At 49.1% G+C, this 7,771-nt stretch overlaps 1 long non-coding RNA gene across 1 annotated transcript; it reads right to left on the minus strand.

The window, feature by feature from the left end:
- Positions 1-825: 825 nt before the first annotated feature.
- LOC133371810 (uncharacterized) lies at positions 826-7,318 on the minus strand. Its single transcript, XR_009759388.1, has 3 exons — positions 7,013-7,318; positions 1,621-1,814; positions 826-1,238 (listed from the first exon to the last, which is right to left on the minus strand). It is a non-coding gene; the product is annotated as an uncharacterized LOC133371810 (long non-coding RNA).
- Positions 7,319-7,771: the final 453 nt, after the last annotated feature.

Consider the following 7,771-nt stretch of genomic DNA (forward strand, 5'->3'; position numbering starts at 1 on the left):
ATATATAAAGGAAACAATTTTACTTAACCCCCTAACCCCCCCCCATGGATTGACATTCACAGTAATTCATAGACATTTGAACTCTTCATCCAAACAGTCCGTTTTTTATAAATGTCTGAATCTGCTCTCCTCTACCACCGCCCCAGAGTCCTGAGCCATTCCAGTCCAAGGGCTGAACTGTTTGCAATTAACCAAGCAGCTAATAAGCTAGGAAAGAGTCACATGGGCCGAGGAGGTGACGGGAAGCAGTGATTCACCCAGCTGGATTTATGGAACAACCAGTTCAACAACAACTTGTTTAGACCTTGGCTTAGCCCGAGATCCAAAGGGAGATGTCGCTCAAGGGAAGGCCATCTTGCACATCGAGGTTAAGCCAGCAAGGAATGCAGCCCAAAGAAAAGAACGTGGAAGGAAACCAAAAGGAAACCAGAAGCCTCTTTTCTCAAGAGTATCTCTATAGCACAGATAGGTTGAAGAGCTACGCCCTCAATATCTAAGAGGCAGAAATTCAACAATTGCAGCCCTTAAAAAAGATGCAAGATGGTGCAGATAGAGTGTCAGACTGGGGAGAGCCTGCTTCAAATGCCCCCTGCACTAGTGAAGCTCAGTGGGAGCTCTCAGGCTAGTCTCTCAGCTTATCCTGCCTCGCAGGGTTGTTGCGAGGCTGAAAGGAGATGTCCTCACTTGTGCCGCACTGAGCTGCTCAGAGGAAGGTGAGACGTGAATGTGGAATAAATAATACTAAAAGCACAAAGCACCGCTTTGCAAATAGCTTCAGCAACCTCCCCAAGAAGCATCCTTAAAACGGTGCCCTCTCACCCTGATTTACAAACACAGAGTACATCTGAAAGAGTAAATACCAGGGACATTTAATCAACATTGCATCATTCTTGATTTTCAGGCTGTTTCAACAAGGAGCAGATTGTGGCATTTGCCTGACCCAGGCTTGTGTTTACTCTGGTCCCTCCGACTTCCCTGTCACTCAGATGTCTGTTTATTCTGATTTCCCCCCTGAAACTAACCCCCCTTTGCAGTTGTTCTGTCTGCAAAGCATCTGATTCACTGCATTGCTCCTCTTTTGAGTCAGCAGTCAGAAGGGTATAAAAACACAACACTGACGTCACAATGGGGGGAAAAGGCCTTGCTTGCATGTGTCATTGGGTCCGTAATCTGGGCTGAACGGGTAGATCTGACAGCAGGTATCTGAGAATAATGAAGCAGACTAGGAGGTTGGGGCGCTGGAAACAAACAAAATTATGTAAGAGAGCTGGTAAGGAACAGATAAAACAATTATTTAAACAGCTGTAGCTTGGAAAGATAGGCTGTAAGCTTGAATGAAACCTCCATTTACAGAAGCAATCTACCTTAAAGAACCAGTTTCTGGGGGCAAGCCAAGTGGAGGCACCAGTCACCTTCATGCATTGCTTGTGAACATCCCAGGTGTCCCCTACTTGAAACTGACAGTGCAGTCCTATGTATGTCTACTCAAAATTTCAGCCCTATTGAGTTCAGGTAAATGCATACAGATAAGAGTGTACAGGCTTGGAGTCTCAACAGAGAAAAAAAGAGGCCTTGATCGGATCCAGCAAGGAAAATCATTGCGTTCTTAGAAGCACTTACCCCAGGCTTGCCGCACAGATGAGTCTGTGAGAGACAGCCATATTTCTCTGGAAAAGGACCAACCAAATAACGTTTTGAGTGCTGTATTACACTCCAGACTTTCCTGGGTAGTGACTGGAAATTCTAGGGCAGCCTTTTACACCAGCAGTTTCATTTTGAGGACTGGAAACTTGAGACATCTGTTTGTAATCCGTCTAGAAAATCATAGAATAGTAGAGTTGGAAGGGGCCTATAAGGCCATCAAGTCCAACCCCCCACTCAGTGCAGGAATCCAAATCAAAGCATTCCCAACAGATGGCTGACCAGGTCCCTCTTGAATGCCTCCAGTACAGGCGGCAAATGTACAGGCACAGTAGCCGGAAGCAGGAATGCACATCCGCAGACTTATACTTTCTAAAATGGCATCAAAAGGCGCGCGAGAGCTTCGCTTCAGGCAGCTGCAAAGCCTCAACACGTCTTTCTGAGGCCAACACTTCCTTCAGCAACTCCCCTCTGAGCAGGCAGCAGGGAACACACACTCCAGGCATCGCTTCCAGCCAGCCATACATTTGAAGCAAGCACCTTCAAGCCAGCAATCCACCTCCCATTTAGGATTTGACATACCCAATGTGCATGGATGCTACAATATGTAACCAGCCATATCTATGCGGCAGCTTTCCCCCACCTGGTGCCCTCCAGATGCCTTGGACTGCGACTACCATGCCCCCCTGACGGTTGGTCCAAAATGTCTGGACAGCACCAGGCTGGGGACGACTGCTGGGTGGGGGAAGGGGCGAGGAGGCCAAATGGGACTTACAGGAGTCAGTCAGATGTGGAAAGAAGCGGTAAGATATCCAAGCAAGGTTTGTTTCCCCTCTCCAGATCAGGGGTGGGGAACCTTTTTCAGCCCAAGGGCCACATTCCCTTCTGGACCACGTTGCAGGAGCCACATGTGCAGAGCCTGGAAAAGTTACTTTTTTGAACTACAACTCCCATCAGCCCCATAGTTCAAAAAAGTAACTTTTCCAGGCTCTGCACATGTCAGTGGTGGGCAGGGAGAGACAGAGAAGAAAATGGGCAGCACAACACAATTTAGCCTTTATACCGGAGGCTCATCTCTACACACGCCCCTCTGTCCACCATCCTGACCAGCAAGAGGCATTGCCAGCGGTCAAGGACACATTCTGATCCAGCAAACACAGGCAAGGAGGGTGCAAAGCAGGGCTGGCGAGAGGCATGGCCTGGAGAGAGTCCCAAGGGGGTGATGGGAGGGAGAGAACTGGTCCTCAGGCCACACCCCAACCGTGCTGCAGTACCAGGGATCGTTGGTACAGCCAGCGGCTGCATTGTGGCACTGGCCTTCAGCTGCACATGCAAAACAAGCTATTTTTGTTATGCTGCAGCTGGGAATTGCTGGGTGACAATCGCCTCTCTGTCCCCATCTCTCCAGGCAGCGGCTATTTCCTAGGGCCCATGTGCCCCAAGTTAAGCAGGGCAAAGAGTGGCGATAGGAGCCAAGTCGGAGGAGGGGTGCAGTCACCTCCACTGCAGGAAGAGCTGCCTTGCCCCATTAATTAATTCACTGGATGCCTTAATTCTAAAGCTTTCTGTGCTACCCATCATTATAAATGTGGCCAGGGGGGGGGGCTTACAAATGAAATACAACAATAAAGTCCACTTTAAAAGACACACACAGGAAAGGCAGGAGAAAGTAGCATCAAACAGAGTGTAAAGGGTGGGGTGGGAATAAAAAGGCCTTTGCTTGGCATTGGAAAGGCATCCGAGTACTCGGGAATCATTCCACAAGAAAAGGTTGTAGCCAGGAATGGATCGTTTTCACGTTCTCATTTTCCCGCTCTTATGTTCAGTTCTCCCCATCAGTTTGTGCATCGTTAAGAAACAAGCCCTTGTAAAAATTCAGCAGGATTTCAGAGCAAGTTTCTCCTACTACGCACATCTCCATATGCAACTTTGCCTAACGTACATGTTTGCAGAGCAGCTTTCCCTTATGCAATGCATTTTTCGCGTGCTGTTTTCACAGACGTTTCTAGGCACACCTCACCCTAGTACGTGTATTTTCGTACACATTTCACGGGAAGAGAACTGCAGTGTGGAGATGTGTGAATTTGGAAGGCTGTGTTTCGGTTCACATACTGTTTTGGAAAATGCGAATTCGGCAAGTTACCCTATAATTGCAACCTGAATAGTATTTCTCCCCTGTCGCTAGCTGCAGCTCAGTGGCAGAGCTGCTGTTTAGCATTCAGAAGGCCCCTGGTTCAATCCCCAGACAGGGCTGGGACAGCCTCTCCAACTGAAACCCTACAGTGCCACTGCCAGTCAGAGTGAATAACATTAACCTAGATGGTCCAAGGGTCTGAGTTGGTATATTAGGCAGCTCTGTATGTTCCTATAAGCAGGGCGCCACAAGCAATGGAGCGCTCTGCCCCGCCATCACCCCTTCACACCTTGGATGGCAGGGGGACCCTGAGGAGGTCCTCTAAAGCTGATCTCTGGGTAGTGGTAGAGAAGGAAATTCCTTCTTGTGGCAGAGAACACTGAAGTGCAAACCAGGCTGGCCCAGCATGTGGCAGCAACAAGCCTCTTTTGAGCAAGGCATGCGCATGTGCGCGCATACCCTTCCCATGCGCACCCTTAACTTAGCAAAGGTGGAGCTTGCAAAGCATCTCTGATTGTTTCACATTAACTCCATGCACATTAGCAATGCTGTTAATGCTCCACAGGAGAGCCCCAAGTTTGCATGCAGAAGGTTCCATCGCCGGCCTGAAACCCTGGAGAGCCACTGTCAGTCAGTGTAAACAATATTGAGTTAGATGACCCAAAGGCCTAACTCTGGCTGTGGGCATACTAGTTGCTGCAAAAGCAGGAAGAATGGTCTTCCTATCTCCGTTTTTGAAGTGACTCTGCCCTCGGCTGGACACCCTTCCCCGCTTCTGACTTCAGATCTTTCAGGACCGCCCACAGCAAAGTGTTAGGCCAATCACTGCCTCTGCCTAAGACTACAGCAAAGGGTTTCCATTGGCCACACCTGGAGGGACAGTGGATTCCTCTACCAATCAGTCGCAAAACCTTTCTGAAGCTGAATAGTAGCAACAACAATCCACACATAAGCTGATCCGACCAGTTGTTACAGAAAGAAGGGACAGCGTTTGACTAGCGTCAAATGTCCCTCTTTCCAGAAGATAGAGGTGGAGACACACTGGAACTGGCACAACAGTAAGTGTGTCTCTGCCCGCAGCATAAAGCAGCTTCTTGTGTTCTTTCTGACAGCATCAAAACCCTAGACTTTTTGCTATCATCCTATTTCATACTGAAGGGCCAACACTATCCCCCCTCCAAAAAAAACATAACCCCACCCACCACCTCCACACTGGGTTTGGGCTAAGTACGGCTCTGGGAGCTGCGGAGGGTTTTCCCAGGCCACATGATCGCACTTGGCCAGGACAGAAGGGAGAGGGTTGGTTCTGGTGGAGTCTCCTTGCTCCAAGCTCATACTTCATTCCACAGGAGAATAGGACTGAACTCGGACAACAGATTCCAAGAGGTCTAAGTGAGGCATCCCTTTCAGTGTGTTTTTTTTTCCCCCCTCTCTGGGCAGAGGCTTTTAATTAAATCAAAATCCTGCAGATGTTGTTTGATAAGGATGGCGGGGGAGACGGGGACAGACAGGGAACGAACAGGCTTCAACACTCTGCAAAACACAAACACCATTCCTCATATTTCCAGAAACATCAGGTTAGGCTGATATTCCACCCCACCATTTGTTTTGCTAAGCACTCTCGCTAATAAAATTAGGGAGGAAGAGCACATATTCACTTTGTTAACATTTCTGCTGGATGCCATCATGCTGCGGTAATACACTGAGCTACAATTTCAGGCCTGTGCTCCTTAAATAATCCAAACACACCCTGTTCCAAGATATTCAACAGAGGGGCTCTCCCTGCAACCAGCACTTCCAGAGGCAATGTTCAAAATGTGGTACATGGATTTGCATGATGGGTCAAGCCATCAGCAACATGCCCAGATGCCACCTCCTTACAAGACTCTGCTCCACTACCTAAGGACTGAAGAGAGTACTTGCAGATGCCAGCCTGGGGGAGAAAGGGGGAGGAGTAGAGCATCTGCTTTCCATCCAGAACGTCCCAGGTTCAGTCCTCAGGTAGGGATAAGAAAGAGCCCTGTGTGAAGTCTTGGAGACCTGCTTCCAGTCAGTACTGACCTAGATGGACAAATGATCTGACACAGCCTCCTGTGTTTATAGAGGCATAGAAGCAGATGGAAGCCAGGCCTCTGGAGCGCCTTACCCACCCCGGGCTTGGCCCACGAAGGGCCAGTTCACACATGCATTTGTCGCTTGCCAGCTGTGGCAGCAAGGAACAACATGCATTTGTGAACGAGCCACCACAAACCACACACACGTGCATGCAACCTCACTACCGCTTTGCATCGCAAGCAATTACATGCATCAGGGGGATGCCCTGAACCCCCTGACAGAATGGCGGACTACGTGAGAACATAAGAAGAGCCTTGCTGGATCATGCCATCCAGTCCAGCCTTCTGCTCTCCCAGTGGCCAACCAGAGGCCCATGGGAAGTTGGCAAGCAGGACCTGAATGCAAGAGCACTCTCCCCTCCTGCATTTTCCAGCAACTGGTGTTCAGGGACACACTGCCTCCAACAGTGAAGGTAGAACATAGCCATCATAGTGATCAGCCTGAACCTCTGTGTATTTGTCTAAACCCCTTTCCAAGCGATCCAAGCTGGCAGTCAGCACTGCCTCTTGTGGAAGCCAATCCCATAGTTTAACTATAAAAATGTAAATGGCCTGCCTTCAAGTTGATTCCGATTTATGGCGACCCTATGAATAGGGTTTTCATGGTAAGCGGTATTCCGAAGTGGTTTCCCATTGCCTTCCTCTGAGGCTGAGAGGCAGTGACTGGCCCAGGGTCACCCAGTGAGCTTCATGGCTGTGTGGGGATTTGAACCCTGGTCTCCCAGGTCATAGTCCAGCACCTTAACCGCTACACCACACTGGCTCTCAGTTTAACTAAACAAAAAGGCAGGGAGAAAGTCAACAGGTGAAGCTTCCCGCAGCTTAGAAGTGTGTTTCAAAGATCCCATTCAACTTCAAACTGCAGGACTGCAGTCCAGGAATGTACCAGTAAACAAAACAGAATAAAGAGTGGAAATGAATCAAGCTTCTACAATGCTTGTGCAACCACTTGTCCAGTCTAGAGAGTTCTGGGGAGTTCCTAGTATTTATTCTGAAAGTCCTCCAAACCTGCAAGATTGGGCATGGGAAAGAGGAGCACAGAAGCAGAGAGTCTTTGCCTGCCTGATGTAGATTGTAAGACATGCCGAGGCCATCCTGCACCTTGCACGCCTGCGGAACTCACCGAGCAGCAGACTGGAGCACATGGCCAGAAGCCACAAGCAACCTCGAAGGATGGAGTTGCAGGCTGGAGCACTTCTTGATGCATGACTGGCAGCTCTCATATACGGTGTTCCAACTGTTCACAAAACTCTGTCCCGTTGCCAAATAGCTTTTCCTCTGTTAATTGCGGGTGCAAAGAAGATGATGGAAGCTGAGCAGGAAAGGGGGGGAGAGAAGAGAACTTGGCATGCAGCTGATGCTGAGTTTCTCTTTCAATGGCTGGAGCTGAACCTCATTCAAGGGACACAGCTGGCCTCAGCCTCTGATGGATGAAGCTTGACAGCTGGGGAAGGAAGTGGGGAGGGGGGAAAAAGGAGGAAAATCCAACAACTGAAAAGATGGAGAAAGCCCCCGCAAAGAGCCGGTCTGGGCTTGGGTGCAGATGTGAGGAAAGGGTTCATTCTCCATCAGCTCAGGAGCCAGGAGAGGGTGTGACCCTCTCCTTTTGCATCCAGCTTTGAGAGATTAGAGCAGCCACCATGATAACAGCAACCACTTTCTCTTACAGAAAGCATAACTTCCAGCAGGTGAAATGCAGCAATTCCTCCTCCACATTCAGGTTTCAGCCTAAATTTTCTATGTTGCATCACCCACCCACGCCAAGCATCAAGTTCATGCTGCACTACTAACTTATAGTAACATTCAAAAACCGCTGGGAAAACCTTTCAGTGCCTGTGACGCTCCTGCAGACCTGGAAGCTGCCACTCAAAAGCATTTCAAA

The sequence above is a fragment of the Rhineura floridana genome, chromosome 17, assembly GCF_030035675.1.
Source record: "Rhineura floridana isolate rRhiFlo1 chromosome 17, rRhiFlo1.hap2, whole genome shotgun sequence".
Taxonomy (NCBI): Eukaryota; Metazoa; Chordata; class Lepidosauria; order Squamata; family Rhineuridae; genus Rhineura; species Rhineura floridana.